Genomic DNA, 15,904 nt, shown 5'->3' on the forward strand with positions numbered 1-15,904 from the left:
AAACAGAGAAAATAAAAACAAGAGACTGTCCCCTGTGAGCCACTGTATAGTATTAGTAGCCCCATGTACAAAAGTAATGCTTATCAATGAGCCCCTCTACAGTAGTAATGACCTGATGTACAGTAGTAATGCCCCCTGTGTTCCCCAGTACATGAGTAATGCCTCCTGTACAGTAATAATGCCCTCTGTGAGCCCCTGTACAATTATAATGCCCCTGTACAGCAGTAATGTCCCATTGTACAGTAGCAATACTCTCTGTGAGCTCCTGTACACTAGTAATGCCCCCATGTACAGCAGTAATGCCCTCATTCACAATAGTAATGCCCCCTGTACAACAGTAGTGCCCCCTTGTGCAGTAGTAATGCCCCATGATCAGTAGTAATGCCCACTTGTGACCCCATGTACAGTAGTAATGCCCCCTGTACAGTAGAAATGCCCCCTGCACAGTAGTAATGCCCCCTGTACAGTAGTTATGCCCCCTGCACAGTAGTAATGCCCCCTGCACACTAGTAATGCCCCCTGTACAGTAGTAATGCCCCCTGTACAGTAGCAATGCCCCCTGTACAGTAGTAATGCCCCCTGTACAGTAGTTATGCCCCCTGGACAGTAGTAATGCCCCCTGTAGAATAGCAATGCCCCCAAGATCAGTAGTAATGCCCACCTTTGACCCCATGTACAGTAGTAATGCTCCGTTGTGCAGTAGTAATTTCCCCTGTGAGCCCCACTACAGTAATAATGCCCCCCTGTACAGTAGTATTGCCCAACTGTCACCCCCATGTACAAAAATAATGCCCCCTCGTACAGTAGTATTGCCGCCTGTGAGGAGCCTCTGTACAATACTAATACCTCCTGTACAGTAGTAATGCCTCTTGTGAGCCCCTGTAAAATTGGAATGCCCCCTGTGCAGTAGTAATGCCCCATGTACCTTAGTAATTCCCCCGTGTGGCCCTGTACAATAGTAATGCCCGTTGTACAGTAGGAAATAGGCCCCATGTTCTCCCAGGATCCTGTGCGGCGGCGCGGATCTCATTTGCATATTAATTAGTGACAAATTATTACCTATTTTTTCCCTGATTACATTTATTACACTTTAACTGCAACATTCATAGAGTGCTACCTAAAACCTTTCAGAATTAACTGATTTTAAAAATAATCTCCCTAAGTTAAAATATTTACTTTTATAGGACTATATATAGCGGACACGTCAGATGGCAGTTTGTGCTAGCTTTGGCAGCACATATGCTGAAATTGGAACGATACAGAGAAGATTAGCATGGCCCCTGCGCAAGGATGACACGTATAATCGTGAAGCGTTCCACATTTTCACGCATTTCTCAACCCCAAGTTTTTGTTCCCCTCATCTCCCAACATTTCTGGCCTTGTTAACCCCTTACGTTTTTTCGCTTTTCCTCTCCTTCTTATTCCAAAAGCCATAACGTTTTTTTATTTTTTCGACAATATAGCTATGTTTGGCCTTGTTTTTTGATAGAAAAGTTGACCTTAATACTATTAATTTATAATTTTATTCTTTATATAGCGCTATTAATTCCACAGTACTTCACATACATCAGGAACACTGTCCCCATTGGGGCTCACAATCTAGAGTCCCTATCTGTATGTCTTTGGAGTGTGGGAGGAAACCGGAGTACCCAGAGGAAACCAACGCAAACACAGGGAGAACATACAAACTCCTCGCAGATAGTGTCCTTGGTGGGTTTTGAACCCAGGACCCCAGTGCTGCAAGACTGCAGTGCTAACCACTGAGCCACCGTGCTGCCCGTGACTAACATCTTTTATTTTACTTTTTTTTTTATTTTATAAAGTAGTGGGAAATGGTAAAAAAAAAATCCAAGTTCGGTGAAACTGCTAACAAAGTGCAAGTCCGCATTGTTTTGGGGTTTTTTACTTTCCATGTTCACCATATGGTAAATCAGACTTTGTAGCGTGATTGCCCAGGTCAGTACGAGTTCTTAGATACCAAACATGTATAATTTTTTTTTTTTTATTTAAATGGTCAAAAAAAATTCAGAAATATGTAAAAAACAAATAAATTTACCTTTTCGTGATATTTTCCAGGACCGTAATGTTTTTATTTTTTGGGGATCTGGGACTATGGGAAGGCTTATTTTTTGTGCCCTGAGCTGACTTTTTACTGATAAAACCGAGGGTAGATATGTGTTTTATTACAATTTAGGCTATGTGCACACGTAAAGTATTTTGTGCAGCTCCACTTCTGCATCTTTTTGCAGTAAAATACGTTTTTCTGGTGTTTTTGGACTGCAATTGCTATAGAGATAGATAATAGATATAGGAAAGACAGTACACGGACAAATAAACATATAATTGCACAACCTCCAGACATCTAATATATAAAGCTGAATGTGTGTATGTATGTGAGTGTGTATGTCCGGGATTGGCATCTGCACCGTCGCAGATACAGTCATAAAATTTTGAACACTCACACGTCTGGACCCCGAGAGCGTCATAGGCTATGTTGTGAGGCGAAATTTTAACCCCGCGCGTTCCAATTTACCAATCAATTTTGCCCTTATCTACATAAAGGGGAAAAAGTGAAACGAAAAGTGTATCCGCACCGTCGCATTTACAATCACAAAATTTTGCACAGACACCTCATGTGACCCAGGGAACGTCGTAGACTATGTTTTGACAGGAAAATCTAACCCCGCGCTTTACAGTTACTCTCTGAAAAACATGCCTTCATTAAAGTAAATGGAATAGGGAGCAGTATCATAGTAGTTATATTCTTGTACATAGGGGCAGTATTATTGTAGTTATATTCTTGTACATAGGGGCAGTATTATAGTAGTTATATTCTTGTACATAGGGGACAGAATTTTAGTAGTTATATTCTTGTACATTGGAGCAGTATTATAGTAGGTATATTCTTGTACACGGGGCAGTATTATAGTAATTATATTCTTGTACATAGGGGGCAGTATTATAGTAGTTATATTCTTGTACATAGGAGCAGTATTATAGTAGGTATATTCTTGTACACGGGGCAGTATTATAATAGTTACAGTGCCTACAAGTAGTATTCAACCCCCTGCAGATTTAGCAGGTTTACACATTCGGAATTAACTTGGCATTGTGACATTTGGACTGTAGATCAGCCTGGAAGTGTGAAATGCACTGCAGCAAAAAAGAATGTTATTTCTTTTTTTTTTTTTTTTTTTTTAAATTGTGAAAAGTTTATTCAGAGGGTCATTTATTATTCAACCCCTCAAACCACAAGAATTCTGTTTGGTTCCCCTAAAGTATTAAGAAGTATTTCAGGCACAAAGAACAATGAGCTTCACATGTTTGGATTAATTATCTCTTTTTCCAGCCTTTTCTGACTAATTAAGACCCTCCCCATTTGTTTGCCTCCGACCAAGCCAAGGTCGCCTTCATAATGTCTCACCTAGAGGGCGAGGCACTGGCGTGGATGAACCCCTTGTGGGAGAAGGAGGACCCTATGACCAAGAACCTCCAGGAGTTCCTGCAGGCTTTTCGCAGCACCTTTGACGAGCCCGGACGCGCTTCCGCGTCTGCTTCATCTCTTCTCCGGTTACGTCAGGGAACTCTGACGGTGGGTCAATACGCCATCCGTTTCCGCACCTTGGCTTCGGAACTCGGGTGGAATAACGAGGCCCTAACCGCCGCCTTCTGGGAAGGACTCTCGGGTCGAATCAAAGATGAGCTGGCTGGTCATGACGTACCGTCCACCCTGGACGCCCTGATTACCCTAGCGACTCGTGTGGACATTCGCTTTCAGGAGCGGTCCAAAGAGGTGTCCCGTGAGAGACGCCCGGTACAGCATTCCTCTCCTCCGCAGAAGTCCGCCGTTCTCCAGTCAACGGCATCTGGTGTCTCCGTCCATGAGCCCATGCAGGTCGACCGTGTGCGACAGTCTGAACAACGTCGAGCAGAGCGGCTCGCCAAGGGTCTCTGCTTCTACTGCGGAGAGGGCACACACCTGCTACGCTTCTGTCCAGAGAGGTCGGGAAACTCCAAAGCCTAGGGTTGGTAGGAGAGGCCACCCTAGGTGCTGGGACTCTCTCAGACCCTGTTACATGGACTGTGCAAGTGACAACGGGAGAGACGCGGTTCACGGCTGAGGCGTACCTCGATTCTGGGGCAGCAGGCAATTTCATCCAGCAGGCCACGGTGGACAAGTACCAGGTGCCTGTTACTCCACTCGACAAACCCCTCGTGATTGCCTCTGTGGATGGGAGACCCCTCTCTGACACCATCTCCTGGATCACCAGGCCGGTTGAATTGCGTATCGGTGCTCTGCACACCGAGAACATCGCTCTCTACATCCTCCCACACATGTCACATCAAATCCTGCTGGGCCTTTCTTGGTTACGGACACACGACCCTTCAGTCAGCTGGGGCACTGGTGAAATCACTCGATGGGGCTCTTCTTGCCATGAGAACTGTCTGAAGACCATACAACCCATCCGGCGACCTCCGGTTCCAGAGTCCCTACCGGGACTACCCTCAGCCTATTGGTCCTTCGCGGACGTCTTTGATAAGAAGGAGTCAGAGGTACTTCCGCCACATCGTCCTTACGATTGTGCCATTGACCTGCTCCCGGGAACTACACCACCTCGAGGACGGATATATCCACTGTCTCCAGCCGAAACAAGGGCCATGTCTTCTTACATCACAGAGAGCCTGGCAAGGGGATTCATTCGGAGATCCTCCTCTCCTGCTGGAGCAGGCTTCTTCTTCGTAAAGAAGAAAGAGGGCGACTTACGCCCATGCATAGACTACCGGGGATTGAACCAAATCACCGTAAAAAACAAGTATCCCCTGCCGCTCATCCCCGAATTGTTTGATCGGCTCAGAGGAGCTCGCGTGTTCACCAAGTTGGATCTTCGGGGTGCCTACAACCTGGTCCGTATCCGCTCGGGGGACGAATGGAAGACCGCGTTTAACACTCGCGATGGGCACTATGAATACTGCGTGATGCCCTTCGGCCTGTGTAACGCACCAGCAGTCTTCCAAGAATTAGTGAACGACGTGTTCCGGGACCTTCTCTACGTCTGTGTGGTGGTATATCTGGATGACATCCTTGTCTTCTCTCCGGACCTTCAGACCCACCGAGAGAACGTACAACTGGTTCTACAAAGACTGAGAGAGAATCGTCTGTACGCCAAGTACGAGAAATGTGTCTTCGAACAGTCTTCTCTCCCCTTCCTGGGTTACCTCATCACCGATACCGGACTGCAGATGGATCCAAAGAAGGTCTCTTCCATTCTCAACTGGCCTCCTCCTTCTGGACTGAAGGCAATCCAACGCTTTCTGGGATTCGCCAACTATTACCGCCAGTTCATCCCTCATTTCTCTGCTCTGACTGCTCCTCTCTCCGCCTTGACCAAGAACGGGGCTAATCCAAAGGACTGGTCACCTGCGGCCGACGCCGCGTTTGGCTCCCTAAAGCGGGCCTTTGCCTCCTCTCCTGTACTCCACCGTCCGGAGTTAAACCGCCAGTTCACCTTGGAGGTGGATGCCTCCTCCTCGGGAGCCGGAGCAGTGCTCATGCAGAAGTCCTCCTCTGGGAAGATGGTGACTTGCGGTTTCTTCTCCAAGAGCTTCTCAGCGCCTGAACGCAATTACACCATCGGTGACCGAGAACTATTGGCAGTCAAACTGGCTCTGGAGGAATGGCGTTATCTTCTGGAAGGAGCAGTGTACCCCGTTATAATTTACACGGACCACAAGAACCTGGAATACCTGCGGTCTGCTCAGCGACTGAACCCACGGCAAGCCAGGTGGTCCTTATTCTTTGCCCGGTTCGATTTCCAGCTCCATTTCCGACCCGCGAACAAGAACGTACGTGCTGATGCCTTGTCTAGGTCTTTCATGCCCATGGAGCAGGAAGAGGAGACATCCCAACCCATCATCTGTCCAAGTAAGATTATTCCGGTGGCTCCTGTCACCCTGGCCCAGATACCGCCCGGGAAGACCTATGTCTCTGAGACTGACAGGCAAAAAGTGTTACACTGGGGCCATGCCTCGAAAACAGCCGGTCATGCTGGCCAGAAAAGAACTTGGAGTGCGATTGTACGTCATTATTGGTGGCCATCCCTTCGTACGGACGTCGCCTCTTTTGTCTCTGCCTGCTCCTCTTGTGCCAGGAACAAGACGCCCAAACACCTGCCATATGGTCGTCTTCTGCCTCTGCCTATACCCTCAGTTTCCTGGCAACACATTGCGATGGACTTTATTACGGACTTGCCATTGTCCTCCGGACACAGTCATATGGGTCGTGGTGGATCGGTTCTCTAAAATGGCCCATTTCGTCCCTATGGCTGGACTGCCCTCTGCCCAGGAACTCGCGGACGCCTATATACATCACATCTTCCGCTTGCATGGCTTTCCATCACACATTGTGTCCGACAGAGGAACTCAGTTTACCTCCCACTTCTGGAGGGCTCTCTGTAAACATCTGGGAGTAAACCTGGACTTTTCTTCAGCCTACCATCCTCAGTCGAACGGCCAAGTGGAACGGGTCAATCAGATTTTGACCTCTTTCTTACGTCACTACGTCAACACCCATCATGACGATTGGTCCACGCTTCTTCCTTGGGCTGAATTCTCCCATAATCACCACGTCAGTGAGTCCTCCTCCAGTTCTCCCTTCCATGTCGTCTACGGACTTCAGCCTTCGGTCCCATTGCCTGTATCCTCTTCCTCGGATGTCCTTGCTGCCGATGCGGTAGTCCGTGACTTTACAACCATTTGGGACTCAGTTAAGGCGTCCCTTGCACGTGCATCCCTGCGGATGAAGAGACACGCAGACAAGAGACGTCTGGATCCTCCGTGTTTCTCCCCCGGAGATCTCGTCTGGCTTGCTTCCAAGTACGTCCGATTGAAGTTACAGAAGAGCACAATGGAGAAGTCCCTGGAACCACGGGGTCACTGATGGTGGTCCGGGTGACGGAGCTCAGGTTCGGAAGCCGGGATGATGTCAGGCGGGGTCCGGAACCGTTGGAGCGAGATGACGGGTCACCGCAGGGAACAGAGATGGTGCGGACTGTCAGGATGGCAGATAGGCAGCGTTCGGGGTTCGGGATACGGCAGGACCGGATGGCAATGCAGGATCGGCTCTAGAAGAGAGAGAGGTAAGTATCTCACAGGAACACAAGGAGACCTGACTCCTAGCTTGGGAAACACGAAAATCAGGCCCCGCCCCCTTGGACATTGCACCCCTTTATACCCCGTACCTGTGTGCTTCATTTCCTGTCAGTGGACACTGGCCCTTTAAGAAAGGGTCAGTGACCGCGCGCGCGCCCTAATACGCATGCGCGCGGCCCGGGTGCCAGAAGCCAGGGCAGGAAGCTGAGAGGAGGACGCAGCAGAGCCGGGCTGGGGCTGGGAAGCCGACGGGCGCCGGAAGCGGGGACCAGGAGGCCTGGGAAGCGCGGGCGATGGAGGCTGGAGAGCGGGGAGCGTGGCAGGTGAGCCGGGAAGCGGAGCAGAGGACCCGGGGAGCGTGACAGTACCCCCCTTCCCACGCCCCCCTCCCCGCAAAAGGGACAGGAAGGCACGGATCAGAGGAGTACCCACATTCTCTCTGGGCTCCCAGGACCTATCCTCAGGACCATACCCTGCCCAGTCCACCAGGAAGAACTGTCGGCCCCGTACGGTGTTCATGGCCACGATATCCCTTACCGCATAGATGTCATCATCAGCAATAGGAGGAGGAGCAGAACTGGCAGCAGCGGAGAAGGGACCAAGGACAACCGGCTTGAGCAGGGAGACGTGGAAGGAGTTGGGTATTCTCATCGAGGCCGGGAGCTGCAGCTTGTAGGAGACCTCATTTATTTTGCTGAGGACTTTAAACGGCCCGATGTAGCGAGGACCCAGCTTGTATGATGGTAGCTTCAATTGGACGTACTTGGAAGCAAGCCAGACCAGATCTCCTGGAAAGAAACACGGAGGATCCAGACGCCTCTTGTCTGCGTGTCTCTTCATCCGCAGGGAAGCATGTCCAAGGGACGTCTTGACAGAGTCGCATATTGTTGTAAAGTCACGGACTACAGCATCAGCAGCAGGGACATCCGAGGAAGAGGATACAGGTAAAGGGACGGAAGGCTGAAGTCCGTAAATGACATGGAAGGGAGAGCTGGAGGAGGACTCACTGACGTGATGGTTATGGGAGAATTCTGCCCAAGGAAGAAGCGTGGACCAGTCGTCGTGATGGGCGTTAACGTACTGACGTAAGAAGGAGGTCAAGATCTGATTGACTCGTTCCACTTGGCCATTCGACTGAGGATGGTAGGCTGAAGAAAAGTCCAGAGTCACTCCCAGATGTTTGCAGAGGGCCCTCCAGAAGCGGGAGGTAAACTGAGTTCCTCTGTCGGACACAATGTGTGATGGAAAGCCATGCAACCGGAAGATGTGCTGTATATAGGCGTCAGCGAGTTCCTGGGCAGAGGGCAGTCCAGCCATAGGGACGAAATGGGCCATTTTGGAGAACCGATCCATCACGACCCATATGACTGTGTGTCCGGAGGACAGGGGCAAGTCTGTAATAAAGTCCATTGCAATGTGTTGCCACGGAACGGAGGGTATAGGCAGAGGCAGAAGACGACCATATGGCAGGTGTTTGGGCGTCTTGTTCCTGGCACAAGAGGAGCAGGCTGAGACAAAAGAAACGACGTCCGTGCGAAGGGATGGCCACCAGTAGTGACGTACAATTGTACTCCATGTTTTCTTCTGACCAGCATGGCCGGCTATTTTCGAGGCATGGCCCCAGTGCAACACTTTTTGCCTGTCAGTCTCAGAGACATAGGTCTTCCCGGGCGGTATCTGGGCCAGGGTGACAGGGGCCACCGGAATGATTTTACTTGGGCAGATGATGGGCTGGGATGTCTCCTCCTCCGGTTCCATGGGCATGAATGACCTGGACAAGGCATCTGCTCGCACATTCTTGTCCGCGGGTCGAAAATGGAGCTGAAAATCGAACCTGGCAAAGAACAAGGACCACCTGGCTTGCCGTGGGTTCAGTCGCTGAGCAGACCGCAGGTATTCCAGGTTCTTGTGGTCCGTGTAAATGATCACGGGATACACTGCTCCCTCCAGAAGGTAGCGCCATTCCTCCAGAGCCAGTTTGACTGCTAATAGCTCTCGGTCACCGATGGTGTAGTTGCGTTCAGGCGCTGAGAAGCCCTTGGAGTAGAAACCGCAAGTAACCATCTTCCCGGAGGAGGACTTCTGCATGAGCACTGCTCCGGCTCCCGAGGAGGAGGTGGATGCCTCCTCCTCCTCCCGAGGAGGAGGCATCCACCTCCAAGGTGAACTGTCGGTTTAACTCAGGACGGTGGAGCACAGGAGAGGAAGCAAACGCCTGTTTCAGGGAGCCAAATGCGGCGTCGGCCACAGGTGACCAGTCCTTTGGATTAGCCCCCTTCTTGGTCAAGGCGGAGAGAGGTGCAGTCAGGGCAGAGAAGTGAGGGATGAACTGACGGTAATAGTTTGCGAATCCAAGAAAGCGTTGGATTGCCTTCAGTCCAGAAGGAGGGGGCCAGTTGAGAATGGAAGAGACCTTCTCCGGGTCCATCTGCAGACCGGTATCGGAGATTACGTAACCCAGGAAGGGAAGAGAAGACTGCTCGAAGACACACTTCTCGTACTTGGCGTACAGCCGATTCTCTCTCAGTCTTTGTAGTACCAGCTGCACGTTCTCTCTGTGGGTCTGGAGGTCCGGAGAGAAGACCAGGATATCATCAAGATACACCACCACACAGACGTAGAGAAGGTCCCGGAACACGTCGTTCACCAATTCCTGAAAGACTGCTGGTGCGTTACACAGGCCGAAGGGCATCACACAGTATTCATAGTGCCCATCGCGAGTATTGAATGCGGTCTTCCATTTGTCCCCAGAGCGGATGCGGAACAGGTTGTAGGCACCCCGAAGATCCAACTTGGTAAACACACGAGCTCCTCTAAGCCGATCAAACAATTCGGGGATGAGCGGCAGGGGGTATTTATTTTTCACGGTGATTTGGTTCAATCCCCGGTAGTCAATGCATGGGCGTAGGTCGCCCTCTTTCTTCTTAACGAAGAAAAAGCCTGCTCCAGCAGGAGAGGAGGATCTCCGAATGAATCCCCTTGCCAGGTTCTCCGTGATGTAGGCAGACATGGCCCTTGTTTCAGCAGGAGACAGAGGATATATCTGTCCTCAAGGTGGTGTAGTTCCCGGGAGTAGGTCGATGGCACAGTCATAAGGACGATGTGGCGGCAGTACCTCTGACTCCTTTTTATCAAAGACGTCCGCGAAGGACCAATAGGCCGAGGGCAGCCCCGGTAGGGACCCCGGAAACGGAGGTCGTCGGATGGGCTGTATAGTCTTCAGACAGTTCTCATGGCAAGAGAAGCCCCATTGGGTGATTTCACCAGTACACCAGCTGACTGACGGTTCGTGTGTCCGTAACCAGGGGAGTCCCAGCAGGATTTGATGAGACATGTGTGGGAGGACGTAGAGAGCGATGTTCTCGGTGTGCAGGGCACCGATACGTAGTTCCACCGGCTTGGTGATCCACGAGATGGTGTCAGAGAGGGGTCTCCCATCCACAGAGGCAATCACGAGGGGTTTGTCGAGTGGAGTAACAGGCACCTGGTACTTGTCCACCGTGGCATGCTGGATGAAATTGCCTGCTGCCCCGGAATCGAGGTACGCCTCGGCCGTGAACCGCGTCTCTCCCGTTGTTACTTGAACAGTCCACGTAACCGGGTCTGAGAGAGTCCCAGCACCTAGGGTGGCCTCTCCTACCAACCCTAGGCTTTGGAGTTTCCCGGCCTCTCTGGACAGGAACGTAGCAGGTGTGTGCCCTCTCCGCAGTAGAAGCAGAGACCCTTGGCGAGCCGTTCTGCTCGGCGTTGTTCGGACTGCCGCAAACGGTCGATCTGCATGGGCTCGTGGACAGAGACACCAGATGACGCTGACTGAAGGACGGCGGGCTTCTGCGGAGGAGAGGAATGCCGTATTGGTCGTCTCTCACGGGACACCTCTTTGGATCGTTCCTGGAATCTGAGGTCCACGCGGGTGGCTAGTGCGATCAGGGCATCCAGGGTGGAAGGAACATCGCGGCCTGCCAGCTCGTCCTTAATACGGCTGGAGAGTCCTTCCCAGAAGGCGGCGGTGAGGGCTTCATTGTTCCACCCCAATTCTGAGGCCAAAGTGCGGAAGCGGATGGCATACTGCCCCACCGTCATGGTCCCCTGACGTAGCCTGAGGAGTGATGAGGCGGATGTGGCGGCACGTCCGGGTTCGTCAAAGTCGGTTCTAAACGCCTGCAGGAAGTCCTGGATGTTAGTGGTCACAGGGTCCTCCTTCTCCCACAAGGGGTTCATCCAGGCCAGTGCCTCACCCTCTAGATGGGACATCACAAACGCCACCTTGGCTTGGTCGGAGGCAAACAGGTGTGAAAGCAGCTTGAAATGGAGGGAGCACTGGTTTAAGAATCCTCTGCAGGTCTTGGGATCTCCGGCATATCGGGGTGGAGAGGCCAAGCGGAGTTTAGAAGCTTCCGAGGTAGCCGCCACGGGAACCGTGGCCGTGGACTGTGCAGTAGTAACCTGAGATGCCAGGGACGTGGCAGATGCTTGCAGCGTGTGCAGGCGGGTATCCACCGAGGACATGAAGGCCAGCATGCGGGACTGGGTCTCACGCTGTCGTACGAGTTCCTGCTGCAAGGTGCCCAGCTGGGTCGCTAGTGCTTCGGCGGGATCCATGGCCTGTTCTTACTGTTAGGGCCAGGTGGACGGGCAGACCCAGGAGGTGGATCCACTGGGTTGAACACCTCACCGAAGGCAAGGTGCCCGGTAGCCGGAGCACTACGGGTAGCAGGACAGTCCGTTCAGAGGTGTGTAGAGTAGAAGCCCCTGGGACCACGGAGTCACTGAAGGTAGTCCGGGTGACGGAGCTCAGGTTCGGAGGCCGAGATGACGTCAGGCAGAGTCCGGAACCGACGGAGCGAGAAGACGGGTCACCACAGGGATCGGAGATGGAATGAACTGACGGGATGGCAGACCGTCACCGTTCGGGGTTCGGGTATCGTCAGGACCGGTTGGCGAGGCAGGAGCGGCTCTAGGAGAGAGATAGGTAAGTATACCACAAGACACAAGGAGACCTGACTCCTAGCTTAGCAAAACACGAAGAACAGGCCCCGCTCACTTGGAAAGGATCTCCCTATATACCCTGTACCTGATTCTTCAATATCCTGTTTGAGGACACTGGCCCTTTAAGAGAGGGTCAATGACCGCGCGCCCTAATGCGCATGCGCGAGGCCCGGGTGCCAGAAGCCAGAGCAGGGAGCGATGAACAGGAGGCAGAAGAGACGGGCTGGAGCAGAGTTGCCGACGGGCGCCGGGAGCGGGGACCGGGCTGCCTGGGGACCGCAGGTGATGGGGCATGGAGGCTGTGGAGCGGGGGACGCCTGGTAGAGGAGCCGGGGAGCGAGGCAGGGAAGCCGGGGAGCGAGGCAGGGAAGCCGGGGAGCGAGGCAGGGAAGCCGGGGAGCGAGGCAGGGAAGCCGGGGAGCGTGACAAGTATGGGACTATTAGGCTGGAGTCACACTTGTGAGAGACTCGCGCGAGTCTCGCATCGCATCACCCGGCACGGCCTGATGCTCTCCGGACAGGAGCTTCTCAGCTGCATAGAAATACATTCTGCCATCCCGCTCCTGTCTGGGGAGTGTGCGGCCATGCCGGGTGATGCGATGCGAGACTAGCGCGAGTCTCTCACAAGTGTGATTCTGGCCTTAAAACCTGTCAGCAGGTTTTCTGTCACGAGTGTGTCGCGGTCTGCAGAGACCTCAGGGGGATCGCGGACCAGAAGATGAAAGTTTGGTTGATCGCAGATACGTTGTAGAATACGCTGATCACTTATCCTGAGTAGGAGCGTATTTACTTATATTCGGTGGGGTTAAGGTGTCTTCTCTATCCTGCTGAGATCGATTTGTAGCTTTTAGGCCCCTTCACACGTCCGTGTAAAAACAAATATTTTGCATGATCCGTTGTGGCGTTCCGTGTGCCATCCGACTGTGTGTTATCAGTGTGCTGTCCGTGTGCTATCCATTTGACATCAGATAGCACAAGGATAGCATGAACTTCTATACTTACCTATCTCCGGCTCTGCTTTCGCACTTGCTTCTGGGTCCCCAGTCAGTACAGTGAATATTCATGTGGCATAATGAGCGGGACCGGAAGCAACAGCAGTACCGGAGATAGGTAAGTATAAAAATCCATTTCATTTCAGTGCGATGTCCTCTGGTATGTGTCACACAGATCACATCAGTGTGCAGTCCATGTGACATCTGTGCTGCCAGACAAAAATGGACATGTTGCTGTGAGGAGCACACAGACATACAGTCCATGTCAAAGCACGGACGTGTGAACAAACCCATTAAATTTAATGTGTCCACGTGTGTCCGTGTCTCCAGTACATGTGGAAACGGACACCACACGTACCGGAAACATGGATGAATGTCAGCTGCAGCCACACTATTCCGCTTTACAAATGCACTTCTCCCTCTCTCCTATGCCGGCTATAGCTTATTCTATTACTGACCACTTTGAAGGAGCCTGGCTCTGGAGAAGCTGAAATGTTGTTGCTGTTGCAGCTGAGAAGCTTCCTGCTTGAGTAGCTGTGGAGAACTATTTGTTTCGTCTTTCCCCTGTTTGTCTTACCTTCCTCCTATTATTTTATTGTAGTGATGAACCTGGCGTCTTGATGGCCTTCACACTAGTCAGGGTGAATTCAGAGCAAGCGAGGACTTAGGCACGTGACAGTGCATGGGGAAAGGATCCATCTATGGATATTAAGGAGTGCAGGAGTGTTAGGGTGTGACCCCCGCACCCATCTTTCTACCTTCAGGACCATCCGTTGTATTGTTGTTTCCCTGGTGAACCCTTTGTGCTGCGTCGCTCGCCAAGGGTCCTTTCATCCTTGGCGTCACATTTTCACATATGGATATAGTATTATGGTTATACACACGCTTATCCCCCAAACAAAACTGATACCGTAGTTCTAGAGATGTGATGTGTCAGTCATGAAAAATCTCGCATAGAAGCCATATGCAAATGAGGTAAGAAGTGAACTGTGGGTGTGGCTCTGACTCTTCAATGTGCATTCACACACCTCTAGTGCACTTCCAGCCTGTTTTACAGATCTGCTAAAATAATACAGACCCTAAATAAATACAGATCCCACACCAATCAGCTAAAGTAAATATAGACCCCCGGACAAAACCCCCTAAATAAATACAGAGAACAGACCAAACCCTCTAAGGCCTGCGACACACATCCGTGCCGCAGGCACGTGTTTGTCATTTTTTACACATACCGGCGGCACAGAGACACGTTAAGCAATGCTACCCTATTGTAGCAGGCACACACGCGTAAAACCACACGGAACGTGTGTCCGTGTGCGTTTGTACATATGTGCGTATTTCTAAACGCTGACATGTCAGTGTTTTCTCCGGCAGCACGGGTGTCACACGGCCCGCACCCGTACCACACGGGTGTAGTGTGGATGAGGTCCCGTGTGACACGCGCCGGAGAAAACACACGTGTCAGAGAAAAAAAACAAAACCTTAACTCACCTTCTCCAGCCCTCCTGTCTCTGCCACTGCTGCCTCTTTCTGCCGAACGCCGCTCATTATGCTCATTTAATATTCACTTCACTGCCTGGCAGCAGCAGCAGCTGGGAGACGGGAGGGCTGGAGACCGAGGATCAGCACCACGGACAGCAGGAAGGACCACGTGAGTATGTAAATTACCGGTTCTATGTGTGCTATCGCGGATAGCACAAGTAGAACACACGTGGCCCGCACGTACCGGAGACACGTACTTACCACACGCAACACGCAGGGAAAATACGTGTCTCTCGGCACGTGCGTGATTTTCACGTGAGAGTGGCAGAGGCCTAAAGTAATACAGACCCCGAAACAAGAACACTATCTAAATACAGACCTTAGACCAGAATCCCTTAAGAAAGTCAGACCATAGACCAGACATCTTAAATAAATACAGACACCAGATGAGGCCCCCTCAATTTATATAGACCCCAAACCAGACCCCTAAAAGTAATACAGACCCTTTAAAGCAATACAGACCACACTCTAAACCCCCTAAATACAGCCCCACAAACCAGACCTCTTACATAATACAGCCCCCAGATCAGAACCTCTAAATACAGACCCCAAACGAAACCAAACCTAAGTACAGAGGCCAAATCAGACCCCCTACATTAAGACAGACCGAAGAGCAGACCCCACACCAAACCCCCTAAATACAGAGGCCAAATCAGACCCCTTACATTAATACAGACCCAAGAGCAGATCCCAAACCAAACCCCATAAATACAGAGGCCAAATCAGACCCCTTACATTAATACAGACCCAAGACCAGACCCCACACCAAACCCCATAAATACAGAGGCTAAATCAGACCCCTCACATTAATACAGACCCAAGACTAGACCCCACACCAAACCCCATAAATACAGAGGCCAAACCAGACCCCTTACATTAATGGAGACCCAAGCCCAGACCCCACACAGAACCCCATAAATACAAAGGCCAAACCAGACCCCTTACATTAATGGAGACTCAAGACATGACCCCACACCAAACCCCCTAAATACAAAGGCCAAACCAGACCCCTTACATTAATGGAGACTCAAGACATGACCCCACACCAAACCCCCTAAATACAAAGGCCAAACCAGACCCCTTACATTAATGGAGACCCAAGACTAGACCCCATACCAAACCCCCTAAATACAGAGGCCAAACCAGACCCCTTACAATAATGGAGAGCCAAGACCACACCCCACACCAAACCCCCTAAATACAGAGGCCAAACCAGACCCCTTACATTAATG

At 51.4% G+C, this 15,904-nt stretch overlaps 1 non-coding gene across 1 annotated transcript; it reads left to right on the forward strand.

Annotated features, from left to right (window-relative positions):
- The first annotated feature begins 1,218 nt into the window (after window positions 1-1,218).
- Window positions 1,219-1,325, forward strand: LOC142253800 (U6 spliceosomal RNA). Its single transcript, XR_012726834.1, has one exon. It is a non-coding gene; the product is annotated as a U6 spliceosomal RNA (small nuclear RNA).
- The last annotated feature ends 14,579 nt before the right edge of the window (window positions 1,326-15,904 follow it).

The sequence above is a fragment of the Anomaloglossus baeobatrachus genome, chromosome 9, assembly GCF_048569485.1.
Source record: "Anomaloglossus baeobatrachus isolate aAnoBae1 chromosome 9, aAnoBae1.hap1, whole genome shotgun sequence".
Taxonomy (NCBI): domain Eukaryota; kingdom Metazoa; phylum Chordata; class Amphibia; order Anura; family Aromobatidae; genus Anomaloglossus; species Anomaloglossus baeobatrachus.